General features: G+C 40.9%; 2 pseudogenes; one reads left to right on the top strand and one right to left on the bottom strand.

The window, feature by feature from the left end:
- Positions 1–5,265, bottom strand: part of LOC120572818 — a 37,569-nt pseudogene extending 32,304 nt beyond the window's left edge.
- The window catches only part of LOC120572864, a 642,621-nt pseudogene that overhangs the window by 69,083 nt on the left and 559,027 nt on the right, over positions 1–14,511 (top strand).

A 14,511-nucleotide genomic window follows, 5' to 3' on the forward strand; every position in this document is an offset into this window, starting at 1 on the left:
AAGGGCAGTTTGAGGGTTAAGACTTGGTTTTAGGATTAAGGTTAGAATTAGGTTATGGTTAGGTTTGGGTTAAGGTTAGGCATTTAGTTGTGATGGTTAAGGTTAGGGTAAGATGCTAGAGAATGCATTATGTTAATGACGGGGTCCCCACAAAGATGGTGAGACGCATTGTGTGTGTGTGTGTGTGTGTTTGTGTGTGTGTGTGTGTGTGTGTGTGTGTGTGTGTGTGCACACACGTGTCTGCAGCTGCTGTGCAGTCCATATTGTTTAAATAGCTGTGTTGTTGCCAATGCACTATAATAATGTTAATAAAAGTCTGACTTTGGTCTCTGTTCCGTTTTCTGCTGCAGAGTGTTTCTGAAACTGTTGGTTATGGCACCCTGTGATATGATGTCATGTGTGTGTTGACATGTTAATGCACTTTATTTTGTCCTCAAAACATTGTTCTAATATAGTTACGGTTGAATTGAAAAATACATAAATGAAAGACCAAGCCAACAGAGTGAACTGTGAGCTGAACTGAGCATGTGTAAAGAAAGAGAAGGTGCTGTGCTGCCACCTGCTGGCTGTCTGACTCAACTGATATGATGCTTTGATCCTAAGAGAGTTTTACACTGTGCATCTCATTCCCACTCTCAGCAGTGATAGGGAGCTGCTGTTAAATATATATATATATGAAGTAACATGATGCATTCAGGGGGAAATAGATTGTAGACGTACAGAAATACAGCTAGCTTCTGGCATGACACTGAAAGAGTTAAAGTGTAACTCTCGCCAAAATGCAACCTAGGGTCCCTTTGTGAATGTACCCAAGTCAAACTTTAGTTTAAATTCATAATTAGGACGGAAGCACCACTTTAAGATTGACCGTATTCTCGTTTTGGGTCAAATGGCCTTTTGAATGAGAGTGCTAGGGGAACTACTATGATCGCATCAAAATCACTATGTTTAAAACACTAAGAAGACTCAACACAACATGAAACTTTTCTCCAAGTATCACCAGGGGCTCTACACATGAACTCAGCACTGAGAACATTGTTTGTGTACAAAGAGTTTACTAAAAAAGGTTTTGAACAACTCACTTTAGCTGTTGGTGTTTCCGAGCGCTACCATCTCCGAATGCAACGTAAGCGGGAGGAGAGTAAAGATGGAAAGCTCCTAAAGCTTAGTTCCATATAAATGCACGGATAATTTGTTGTTTTGTCATTAGCGAAAAACAATATTGACCTTGTAGTTGAAAAAGGAGCCTCATATAATAATGACATTTCCTCCTATGGAGTCCGTTCATCCGCGTTTGGAGATGGACAATTTTTGACTTGAAAAACACTCAGAAACACCAACAGCTAAAGTGAGTTGTTTAAAACCTTTCTTTTTAGTAAACTCTGTGTATACAAACAATGTTCTCAACGCTGAGTTCATGTTTAGAGCCTCTGGTGATACTTGGAGCAAAGTCTAATGTGTTGAGCCTTTTTAGTGTAAAACAATACGGTCAATCTTAAAAGTGGCTCTTCCGTCCTAATTATGCTTTTAAACTAAAGTTTATTTTTAAGAACAAATATAACTACAATACAATATACAAATACAATAAATGTGTTGCAACATACAAAATTATAAACAGTTCATATATATATATATATATATATATTATGTATTTTCTTATATATCTTTTAACAAGTGAAGACATAAAAGTGATTTATTCTCTGTATGCATCTGCATCATTTGTCTTTGAGCATTAAGATTTACAGTAATGTGGAAAATGTTGTTTTAAAGCCTGAAAATCAGTCGGTGTTCTGCAGCTGCACAGCATTGTGGGAGTGTTTGATTTGGATCACTGAGCATGCTCAGTGTGGAGCTGTTGGAGACAAAACATCAACACCAGACTGGTAGAGAGAGAGAGAGTGATTAATTGTTGAGTGTTTTTAAGGTCAGTGATTCAGAGTGTTTCCTGTGAGGACAGTGGAGATGCAGTACTGACACACCAACAAACGTACAAGTCAGACTGTTTCTGTAAAGTATTAACAAGAATAGAAATAATGTGAGGATGCAAATTAATCAATACTGAATGCTGAAAATGACTGATATTAGATGATAGACAGCCAGCCTGTGTGTTTGATTGCTCAGTAAACAATCAGTGTGTAGATAACTGTAGTCTACATGTATCAGTGTGTACATAGCTACAGTCTACATGTATCAGTGTGTACATAGCTACAGTCTACATGTATGTACATAGCTACAGTCTACATGTATCAGTGTGTACAATAGCTACAGTCTACATGTATCAGTGTGTACATAGCTGTAGTAGGATGGGCTCACAGCCGTAAAGCAGAAAATACAACTGTCAGTTTTTAACTCTCCTTATGAGCTCAGAGTTCAACAGCAGCTATGTTTTATTTTGATGTGCAAATATAAACTTTGTAATAACACTGCAGTAGTTAAACGCTTTGATCATCAGCAACAGGGGACTCTGAATTGTTGCCCATACTTTTCTATACATGCTATACAATACATGTTCAGCAAACAAACACCGCAACTGTTAAAATAAGCTATACAACACCTACTGCCAAACTGTGTAAGCTGCTTCATTCAAACCAATTTTGACTTTTATCTGAGTACATGAGTACATCTTTACACAATATCAACTAAGTAATTTTGTTTTCACATGAGAAATATTCATATAAAGTGAGTACTTTTAGATAAGCCACAGGAGTTTCTTACTCGAGTAAACTATTTTAGTTCCTCTAAAGGTAGACTTTTGAAGTGATTCTCTCTTAGTCTGACCCTCCTCTGGGACCCACTCATCATAGGAGACCCTACAGGATCTCAGAGCTCCAGATAATACAGATCTCAGATTCAGATACACAGACTCCTCCACCAGGTAGAGATTCACAGAGGGGAGTAACTATTAATATTTTTAAAAGTAACAGTACTTCTACATGAAAAAAGTGTGGGATTCCTGGAGCAGAGAAAATGGTTGAAACAGATCAAACAGCAGATTTAAACATGACCTCACCCCCAGAGAAAGAAGAGTGTGGAATAAACGATGAGTGTGAAAACAGTCAGGTGTAAACCGCCCAATGACTAGTCAGATGACCTGAACGTCATCAGCGGCAGATCTTGATCTCCTGTCCTTACGTCTTTTATATTTCAGGCAAACACCCACTACAACAGTTAAAACAACTGTTAAAAGAGGCGCTGCAAAACCTGACAATCCAAAGTATCCACGAGGCAAGTTATCATTTGGATCATCATACATTGTATTTTCATCCATGTAGTTTTCATCGACAGAGTTTTCACTGTTTGGACCTGAAGATGAAAAACACGAGTCAGGGAATGTCTGGATATCCTCATCACCCTCTCTGATGTTTGAAACTGCAGCTACAACCTGATACTCAGAAAAACTCACTGAGAGAGACTCACTCACCTGCTGGGTCTCTAACCTGCAGACGGATGATTCTGATTGGCTCAGAGTCGATGAAGGCTCTCTTCTACGTCTGAAACCAGCTGATGCAACTCGACACCCGTATATTCCTTGGTCGATGCTGCTCACATTCTTCAGAGTTAAAGACACGTCTCCGTCCTTCAGATCTCTGTCCACCAGGTCCACCCTGTCCTTAAAGGATGGATGCTGGCGGGTTGGATCCAGGTATCCATCGCTGTAATAGAGGACGTAGTCTGGCTCCAGGTCAGATCTGGTCCACTCTACAGCTCTGATGGAGATATCAGCAGCCTGACATGGCAGAGTGACATCATCTCCAGGGTGCACTGTTACCACTATCAGGTCTGACAAACAATAGAAAACAATACAAGACATATAAATACTGTGGCCCTGCAGAAGTTCTCTTTATGTCTCACCTGATGGAGACGTTCACTTCATTCCCACAATGTCAACACTTAAGAAGACTGTGATGTGAATGAATGGAGCCAATCATGCAGTCAATTAGTCGTGGAAATATGTTGGCAGATTATTTTATCGATATGAGACAGGAGTCGGACCGATGTGTATAATGTGAAAACACAACTCTTCCTGTAGCTGCGATTTGTCCTCAGACAAACAAAAACCAACTGAAAACTTAAAATCAAACAGCATATGAGAACTCACTCACCTGGCTCTGGAACCTGCAGACGGATGGTTCTGATTGGCTCAGAGTCAATGATGGCTCTCTTTTTACGTGTGAAATCAGCTGGTTCAACTCGACACTCGTATGTTCCTTGGTCGTTGATGTTCACATTCTTCAGAATTAAAGACACGTCTCCGTCCTTCAGATCTCTGTCCACCAGCTCCACCCTGTCCTTAAAGGATGGATGCTGGTCTTCTGTTTCCAAGTGTCCATCTCTGCAAAAGAGGACATTATCTGGCTCCAGATCAGGTCTGGTCCACTCTACAGCTCTGACAGGGAGGTCCGCAGCCACATATGGCAGAGTGACATCCTCTCCAGGGTGCACTGTTACCACATCGACTAAACAATAAAAAACACATTAATAAATAATAATTAATGTTATTTAAAAGGCCTTCTCAAGTGTGTCCCTGCAGAAGGTCTCTTTATGTCTCACCTGATGGAGACCTTCACTGATCATTCACAACTGCAGAGATATCACAGGACTTCATTCATACAATGCCAAAACTTTAGAAGACGGTGATGTGATTGGAGCCATTCAGGCAGCCATTTAGAGCGAAGTGGAAGGTCGAGGATATAGACTTGTATTTCTGTGTAGACCCAATCTCAATGTTTCTTTACAATAACGTCCAGGCTTAAAACCTCTGTCGCCTGTTAAACCATAACACTGGCTTGCTCTCCATTAACGGCATCCCTTACATACTTCAGACGTAGCCTACATATAAGCCTAGTTTTGAAATATTACATGTATAACTGCTCCTCCATTATTCATACACAAACTATCTGTGTTTTAAACACATTCATCATGAAAACACAGGTCAGAAATAATGTCTGAATCTTTCCCCAATCAAAGCTGATATTTACCAGAAGTTGCGTCAGAAAGAAGGAACAACAGGAAGACAAATGGAGCCATGACAGGGGGGAAGGTGTTGATCTGTTGTCTTAACTAACCCCCTGTGTCCTGGATCTACACAACGCTATAAATTGAAGGGAGTCATTTGCTGTCAGGCTTTTGCGACGCAAATGTGTGTAAAAGTGGGCTGATCTCACAGCTCAGGTTACATTCAGAACTTGGCTCACTCTGAGGTGTAAACACAGAAGAGTCTGGAAGCGACCGCCCTCTGTACAACTGGTTACACCTGATTTGTCTTCAAGAGATGCCTTAAATCCATTCAGTCAGAGCAGCAACAGGCAGTCGACTTTTTAAAAGTTGATTAGTAAAATGTTTTGAAACATACAAAATACAATTAGGTTATTAAACTCTACATGTGTTATTACATGTCCATGTTTTCTTCTGTTATTTAGCTCATTGATTTAAAAGGGTGGACTAAATAATACTAATAGTAACACCTGAATGCAGTTCAACACAACACAAACTGAACATTATAACCTTTCTAGCCTTTGAAAGAAAAAAACATAACGTTCCTAAACAGCTCACTGGCTGTGAGCCACGTTATATGTGGCATCAGCCGAGTGCCCACGGGCACCAGCCGATTTGCATCTCTGGGATGGAGGGAGGGAGGGAGAGAGAATGGAGGTGTTATTACATGTCCATATTTTCGTCTGATATTTAACTCATTGATATAAAAGGGTTGGCAAAATAATAGAAACACCTCTCTATATAAGAAAGTACAGTTCAACAGCAACACAAACTGAACATTATAACCTTTCTAGCCTTTTGAAAGAAAAAACATAACGTTCCTAAACAGCTCACTGGCTGTGAGCCAAGTTACACCGAGCCTGGGATGTATTAGCCATATGTGGCATTAGCCCACGGGCACCAGCCGATTTGCATTTCTGGGATGGAGGGAGGGAGGCTGGAGGTGGGGGGTGCGGTTGGTGGGACCTGATGATTGACACAACATTGATGCTGTCAGTTCGGGCAGTTAAGGGAAGTCATGGCATGTGAAAAATGCAGACTCAGGTGAAACTAGACCTTTCCTGTTTTCATTTCAAAGTTGAAATCTGTCTGAAGTCATTAGCTGAGCTGCTCTGCTTGACTGTTTTGTGTGTCTGATTGGGACTTTAATTTTAAAATATTCTGCAGTTTGAAGAAAAATCTCGGACTATAAAGAAGATAAACCAGAAAGAGTTTAGTTACAACAGAAGAGAAAGCATTAGTCATCTTTACCAAGCATCAAACAAGAGAAAAGAGTGGACTATAAAGACATTTTGGGGACCAAGAAGCTGGTTAAACAGTGATTTGGCTCAGATTGAGCTGACTGCTGAGACACAGGGAAGGCAAGGACAAAGGATCTTGGCCTACATGTGAATCCCAAAGCCAGTTTCACCAAACTCCTACAGGCAGAGTCGCCAAGATGGAGATTCTACCTTCACCACATGCTAGGCAAGGCAGACTGGTGGTAAGACAAAGAACTGCTTCACACCTGTGACAAAGTTGCAGCTTTCCCATTGGCTGTCGGGTCTTTGAATGCACCACCCCGCCACTAGGAGGCGGAGGTAGGATAAAAGCTGTCGGCACTGTGTGTTTCTTCGCTCTTTCCACGGTGACCCAGGTCACCACAGGAAGCACTCTAGTCCAGGCTAGCTAGCCAGCATCACCTCGCTGGTCGAGTTGAGCTGGGACAAATTTATATCGGTCTGATATACAAAGGGGATCCGAGGAAATACTGAAATACTGGTATTCCCTCTATCTGCAGCGGGTTTAATCAGCCTGGATTCAAGAGAAGGACGTCGTTCTGTTTCTTGCTTGTCGACGTGGATCAAGTATCGTCTCCTGCTCTCGACGAAACGGATCGTTAAACTCTGGCGAGAGATTTAACTGACAAACAACGCACAGTAAGGCTTTACACAGTTCTGGGCAGATGTTAGAACTAGTGCGTTTTGGTTTGTTATTAATGAGCAAAGGGTTCGCTACCGCTGGGCCATTAATGTGATCTGATTGTAATCATGTATTGGTCATATCTGGTTACTAATCTGTTGCTGTGAATGTATAACTGATCATTATACCGTTTGATTTTTGTTGTGTTAAGTAGCTGGGTTAAAACCGTAAACGCTACCTGTGAAACCACTCCTTTGAAGGAGTTTAGTTACTGTCCGCGAGATAATCGCGGTGAATCAGCTGTTAGCCACTAGAGTGGTTATAGTGGCCGTTTCCCTCGGTAAATCAAAAGTCTCAGTCTGTCCTAACTACACGTGGGGTCCACACCTGGGTGGCTGAGGGAGCTGGCCATTATCTATAACTAAGATCAGAGTGTTTCTTTTCCTTTCCTCCTTTATTCTGTTCCTTTTACTAACCCACACACGGACATATAAGCTAACCACGTAGCTCCCGAGCTAACGCTGCTAGCTTAACCACGTGGGATTTGTATAGAGCTAATGGGTAATTTAGCATATGGTATAAACGTGCGCGTTGCCTAGCAACCCCACCTCGGCTTCTTCAGCTCCTCTCCGTGCACTCAGCACCACTACTGCCCTCTTGAGGCTAAATGGTTTTGTGCAGCTCACAGGAGTAGCCATTTTTGGAGTTGTTTTTGTATTAGAACTACATTTCGACACCGCCCCTCCCCTTTTACACACTCTCTCTCACACACATTCACACACATGCACACACACACACACCCACACACACAGACACAGACGTGTCCACAAGACATGCTGCTTTTGTTTTGCTTTGTTTGGTTGTGATATTGTAAAATGTATATACGTTTTATTATTGAAGGACTATTGATTGGCTACTGATAATTGTGACGTTAATAAATTCAATTATACTTAATTAGCAGTTGCTGGTGATTATTTGTGTATTTGTTGTGATAACTGCTGGTCGAACGGGTCGCGCTCGAAATCACCCCTTCCTTTAATTCCTTTTAAAGGATTTTTACAGAAATGAGACTGTTCCACAGTTTGATTATTGGTCCCTGACAAGCAGGGTGGTGTCCCGTTTTGATTGTTTGTCAATTTGATACAGTTATTAATAACCATATTCATAACTTTATTAATATTGATAAAACATCTTTTGATAATTTGCCAATGATCAAATCTGTACCCTACGTGAATCCAACATACCCGAGCATTAGATAATGGCAGAATACAGTGTAAATAACATAATATATGTCTTTAATACTGTGCATATATCATCAAATGTCAAAATCTGGAAATACAGCCGTTAAGCTCTCGCACAATCGTTACCCTTAATGTCCTCATCATCAGTCCTAACCTTAATACTGTTTGTGACAAAACCTGCATGAAGAAAAGTGTATTTGCCTATTAGACTTTTGTCTTCAGATTGTATCTCAGTGTGTGGGATACCACTAGATGCTGTGATTTTGGCAAAGTGTTAACAATCATGCTGGCCCCGCAGGAGGACTAACCCCCAATGGAAGAATCAGGAGAGAAAGAGACTTCAGGGACCATGACGATGACTGGCTAATTTGCCGATTTAGATTCCCTAAAGCTGAGCTCTTGGATCTATGTACTGAATTGGGTCCATTAGAGAGGGCAACATGCCGGAACTGTGCCATCCCGGTCCAAATACAGGTCCTCGCCACTCTGGGGGAAACCGTCAAACTGCTAAGTGTTTTTTTATAAATATTATATATAATCTTCAACTTCATCACTAAGGCTTTTTTGGATATAGTATATAGTTCTGTTAAATCTTATCATATAGTTCTGGTATATCGAAGCTGTACCCGAGTCCCGTAATGCCTCCCGTTTTGGATGGTGTTATTGATATAGGTAGTCTATAATCAGGTTTCCCTACACTTCCTACACTTTTTCCCCGCCGTCGGTCATCATGATTCGGCGTAACGAAAGAACAACTGCAAGCCAGGGTCATTAACATACTGATCAGCATTCATGAAGTGCTTTGCATTGACTATTTATGATTAAAAATGGGCGTGCACAGGGCGGGATAAAAGGCTGAGTCACGTATGCACACTTGTGGGTAATCTGTGTTTTACTGTATAAAGGGAACATTGCTTACAGATGTGCATATGCACGGTTTTATAAATCTGATATTTTTTTATTTTTGGCTTTTGGGCATATGTACACTTTTAGTAAGGATCCTATGCAAAGTTTTATGAATGAGACCCCAGAACCGTCTTATTAGTGCACTAACAGAAGTGCTCGGGTTGAGACACACTAAAAGCCTTCCCAGTGAAATGGTCCTCTGGAGAACAGAGTGAAAGCTGCCTCCTGCTGGCTGTCTGACTGCATTACATCATGCTTTCTTTCTTCTCAAAGCCACGGCACATGATTGGCTCAATGTATGCATCAAATAATATTTATTAACCCTAGACACTTTAATAAAGGTATGTATGTGAGAGAATGAATGTCCCAGAGGTGAAAAGGTAACATCTACCTTAACCCTCCTGTTATCCTCAAATGTAGTAACATCTGTTAACAGCATGTTATCAAGGCATGCTGGGTGGGCCCCACCCACCCAGCATGCTAGGTGACAGAAATCAAACACACCTGCTGCCATGTTACTTCACCAACAGGTGCATGCTGGTTGTGGCTAACATGCTAAATGCTAACATGCTGATGGATGATCCTCCACTTCACGTTCAGACAGGTGAGTTCAACAACACACTCTCTGGGATGGATGGTACTGTTCACAGGAAGGTTGCTAGGAAACGTAGCGTTGTCTTGTGTGTGTGTGTGTGTGTGTGTGTGTGTGTGTGTGTGTGTGTGTGTGTATGTGTGTTGTCTTGTTTAACTATATTTGTGGGATCCAAAAAACGGGAATACTGTATACTTGTGGGGTCCTGACAGCTTTGTGGGGCCAAAATGCTGGACCCCACAAGTTAAAAGGGCTGTTTGAGGGTTAAGACTTGGTTTTAGGATTTGGGTTAGAATTAGGTTATGATTAGGTTTGGGTTAAGGTTAAGGTTAGGCATTTAGTTGTGATGGTTAAGGTTAGGATAAGGGGCTAGGGAATGCATTATGTAAATGACGGGTCCCCACAAAGATGGTGAGACGCATTGTGTGTGTGTGTGTGTGTTTGTGTGTGTGTGCGCACAAACATGTCTGCAGCTGCTGTGGAGTTCATATTGTTTAAATAGCTGTGTTATTGCCAATGCACTATAATAATATTAATAATAATGATTGTTGCACCCGCCTCTGTGTCGTTTAACTGTAATTTTGTCTCTGTTCAGTTTTCTGCTGCAGAGTGTTTCTGAAATGTATTAACTGTTGGTTTGGACATTTCTCTAATATAGTGACTGTTGAATTGAAAAATACAGAATGAACTTTGAACTGACCTGAACATGTCTAAAGAAAGAGAAGGTGCTGTGCTGCCACCCGTTGGCTGTCTGACTCAACTGATATGATGCTGTCATCCAAAGAGAGTTTTATAATGTTCTCTCATTCCCACTCTCAGCAGTGATAGGGAGCTGCTGTTAAAGTTATATATGAAGCTAACATGATGCATTCAGGGGAAAATAGATTGTAGACATACAGAAACACAGCAAGCTTCTGGCATGGGACTGAATGAGTTAAAGTGTAACTCTCACCAAAATGCAACCTAGGGTCTTTTTTGTGAATGTACCCAAGTCAAACTTTAGTTTAAAATCATAATTAGGACAGAAGCGCCACTTTTAAGATTGACCGTATTTTCGTTTTGGGTCAAATGGCCTTTTGAATGGGAGAGCTAGGGCCACTACCATTATCACATCAAAATCACTATTTTTAAAGCTTGACACAACATGAGACTTTGCTCCAAGTATCACCAGGGGCTCTACACATGAACTCAGCATTGACAACATTGTTTGTGTACACAGAGTTTACTAAAAAAGATTTTGAACAACTCACTTTAGCAGATTCCGGCCGCTACCATCTCTGAATGCTCCGTAACAGGGAGGAGAGTAAAGATGGAAAGCTCCTAAAACTTAGTTCCATATAAATCCACGGCTAATTTGTTGTTTTGTTGTTATTGAAAAACAATATTGAACTTGTAGTTGAAAAAGGAGCCTTATATAAGAATGGCATTTCCTCCTATGCAGCCCGTTCATCCGTGTTTGGAGATGGACACTTTTTGACTGGAAACACGCCCGGAAACACCAACAGCTAAAGTAAGTTGTTACTTACTACTTACTTGGGTACACAAACAATGTTCTCAGTGCTGAGTTCATGTCTAGAGCCCCTGGTGATACTTGGAGCAAAGTCTCATGTTGTGTCGGGCCTTCTTAGTGTAAAACGATAATATGGTCAATCTTAAAAGTGGCGCTTCCGTCCTAATTATGCTTTTAAACTAAAGTTTATTTTTAAGAACAAATAAAACTAAAATACAATATAAAAATACAATAAGTGTGTTGCCACATACAAAAGTATAAACAGTTCATATATATATTATGTATTTTCTTATATATCTTTTAACAAGTAAAGACATAAAAAGTAATTTATCCTCTGTATGCATTTGCATCATTTGTCAATGAGCATTAAGATTTACAGTAATGTGGAAAATGTTGTTTTAAAGCCTGAAAATCAGTCGGTGTTCTGCAGCTGCACAGCATTGTGGGAGTTTTTGATTTGGATCACTGATCATGCTCAGTGTGGAGCTGTTGGAGACAAATCATCAACACCAGACTGGTAGAGAGAGAGTGATTAATTGTTGAGTGTGTGTAAGGTCAGTGATTCAGAGTGTTTCCTGTGAGGACAGTGGAGATGCAGTACTGACAGAACACCACCAGGTGGTAGACCAGACCAGTCTCAACACAAGGTGCGGGGGGTCTGAGGTTGGTCAGAGCAGTTCTAACACCCGTTTCCTCTGTGTAGGGGGTGTAGCAGCCGCGTGGTTTCTCTTCCTGCTGTTAGCAGCTCAGTTAGTGTCTTGTTAGTTTATAATCACAGAGATGAATGTTGTTGATGAAGTTTATTTGCTTACATGTTGTCAGACTGTAGTTGTCATTTCCCTAAAGATAGAGTCTGTCTTTGTATCTAAAAGTAGTTTATTGTTATGAACAGGTGTGGAGCAGATGATGTTGGATCTGCAGACAGCAACAGCTGATCATCACCAGTAATTTATGCTCCTGTTGTCCATATCTAATACGGCCTGATGTGGTAAGGAAGTGAATTTACAGACCTCTGTAGCTCGCTGCTCATCTCGCCTGCTCATTCCTTGTTGCGTAAACCTACTTGGCAATGAATCTGCAATGAAAAAAATTCCGGTTGGCATTTACTTAAAAAAAGCTAGTTAACAAATTCCACATAGAAACTCCTTGTACATTTTATTCAGGAAAGTCTAAGGTAAAGTTTACTTGCCATTAAGATTTTTTTTTTTGTATATAAAATGCTCAAGTAAACATTACTGGCAATTCTCTTTCTTAGAAACAAGATGCACTCATTCTTTCTTAGTAAATTTCACCTAGACTTGACCTGACTACCTTTACATCTACTAACAAAACCCATGTAAAAATGATTGGTTTCAGGGTTTATTTAATTTAAAAATAACTTTATTTTGAAGAATGATATTTCATCTGCCACCTGCAGTGTCTCCTTCTGCTTTCTGTGTGTGTGAGAAAAACGGCAAAAGCTTAAAAAAAGTGTCGACATGTTAAATAAAACCCTCAAATTTAAAATAAATAAGGAAAGTTGCTGGGAAGCACTACAAAACTGCAGTTTTGTGTGTGTGTGTGCGCGTGTGTGCTGCTATGCAGCTTAATAATGTTATTCATAATGTTTGTAGCAATCGCCGCGGTGTGCGCGGGTTTTCGATTATTTTATTTTAACTATCTGAGTTTGGTCTCTGTTCTGTTTTCTGATATGATGCTTTCATCCAAAAGAGAGTTTTACAAAAAATATAAAACTACTTATATAAAGTGTCTGATTTTAAAATGTACATCTGTGCAGGAATGGCAGTTATTGCCCAGGGGTATAAAAACGTACAGTTTAATAGGGGTGGAACGGTACATGTATTCATATTGAACCGAAAAGGTACGGGCGTCACGGTTCGGTGCATCAATTTACACGGAGAATACACGGTATACAAATGAATAAAACTTGCGTGCAAATGAATTAATGTAATGCAGAACTACTGTTAGATACGTGGGTTCTTTAGGGACACCTTATCTGTAGCCCCGCCGCTCTGAAGCTTGGCGCGCAGCCTATGTAGCCGAGCTCCGGCCTATGTATGCAGTTTTTTGTCAGGTGGACTCGACGGTCTAGTGAATGAGAGTCTGAGATAGCAGCACTAAGGATGAGTATGGCGAGTGGTGGCGGCCCACAAGAGTTAGTTGTGTGTGTGTGACTGTGTGTCGGCGTTGTTCGGCAGTTGTTGGGTATGTGAGTTTGGGAAAACTTTGGTTTCCCAGTCAGTTCCAGTAGTACAGGCGATATATCCGACGCATATCCGACGCCATCACCCAGATGTGCCAATCACTGGAACGATACAAAAAACACTGTCCAACTTCTCCTCCCTAACCAGCCTTTAGATACAAATACAAATAAGGCCAACAAAATCCCTGAAGCAATCGGAATTTCCATGTCATCTTTAATGCGCCCGTATTCACTTGTAGAGGAACATGGCTTCAAGTATTTGCTGCATGTACTCGAACCTCGTTACAACATGCCATCCCGTCCACACATGAGGCAAACTGTAGTCCCTTCCATATACAACTAAACATGGACGTTGATGGAACACGAGTTGTCAGCTGCACCCTCTGTTTTACTAACGACTGATGGTTGGACTTCTCGTGCTACGGGAAGCTATCTCACAGTGACTGCTCATTTTATTGACTCTGAGTGGGAAATGAAAGCGTCAGTTGTACAGACGCGACCCCTGTGTGAGCAGCACACAAGCACTCAACTAGCTGAGAAGCTACAGGAGGTCGTGGCAGAGTGGAAACTAGAGAGGCCTGGAACAACTATTTCAGTGACCACAGACAATGCAAAAAAACATAGTTAATGCCGAGGTATGAACCTGTGTACCGTTCCACCCATACAGTTTAAATACAAAAATATGTGCCAAGAGGGAAGATAGTAAGGATGTGTGACCTGGCTGTGTCACGTGGCTTCAGATGACGGATCAGATGGTAAAAAAGGTTTCATTATTCTGGAACAAACATACTTGTAGTGGACCTCCAGCTGTCAGTTTGCTTTGATTTCATGTATTAACTTCTAGCTGTATTCTTATTAACGTGACAATCTGCTAGAAGAATTGGGATGTATCCATGGAAGTGGGTGTGCCGTCTGATGGCTTGTATGTTATGAAAAGTTGCCGGTGAAAAATGTAAAGCAGTCATAGTGTAACAGTGAATATGTCTTGTGTGGAAAAGTCCTGTATACATGCTCATAATGACATAATAAACTATGGGACTGAATAAGATTTCTGTGACTTTTAAACTTGTATGTAAACTTGTACAGACTGAATCTTCACCGACTACAGAATCTAACCTCAGACGCTCTGCTTAGTAGCTGTTTGTGTTTCATGTAATAGTTT

This window comes from Perca fluviatilis, chromosome 14, assembly GCF_010015445.1.
Source record: "Perca fluviatilis chromosome 14, GENO_Pfluv_1.0, whole genome shotgun sequence".
In the NCBI taxonomy this organism is placed as follows: Eukaryota; Metazoa; Chordata; class Actinopteri; order Perciformes; family Percidae; genus Perca; species Perca fluviatilis.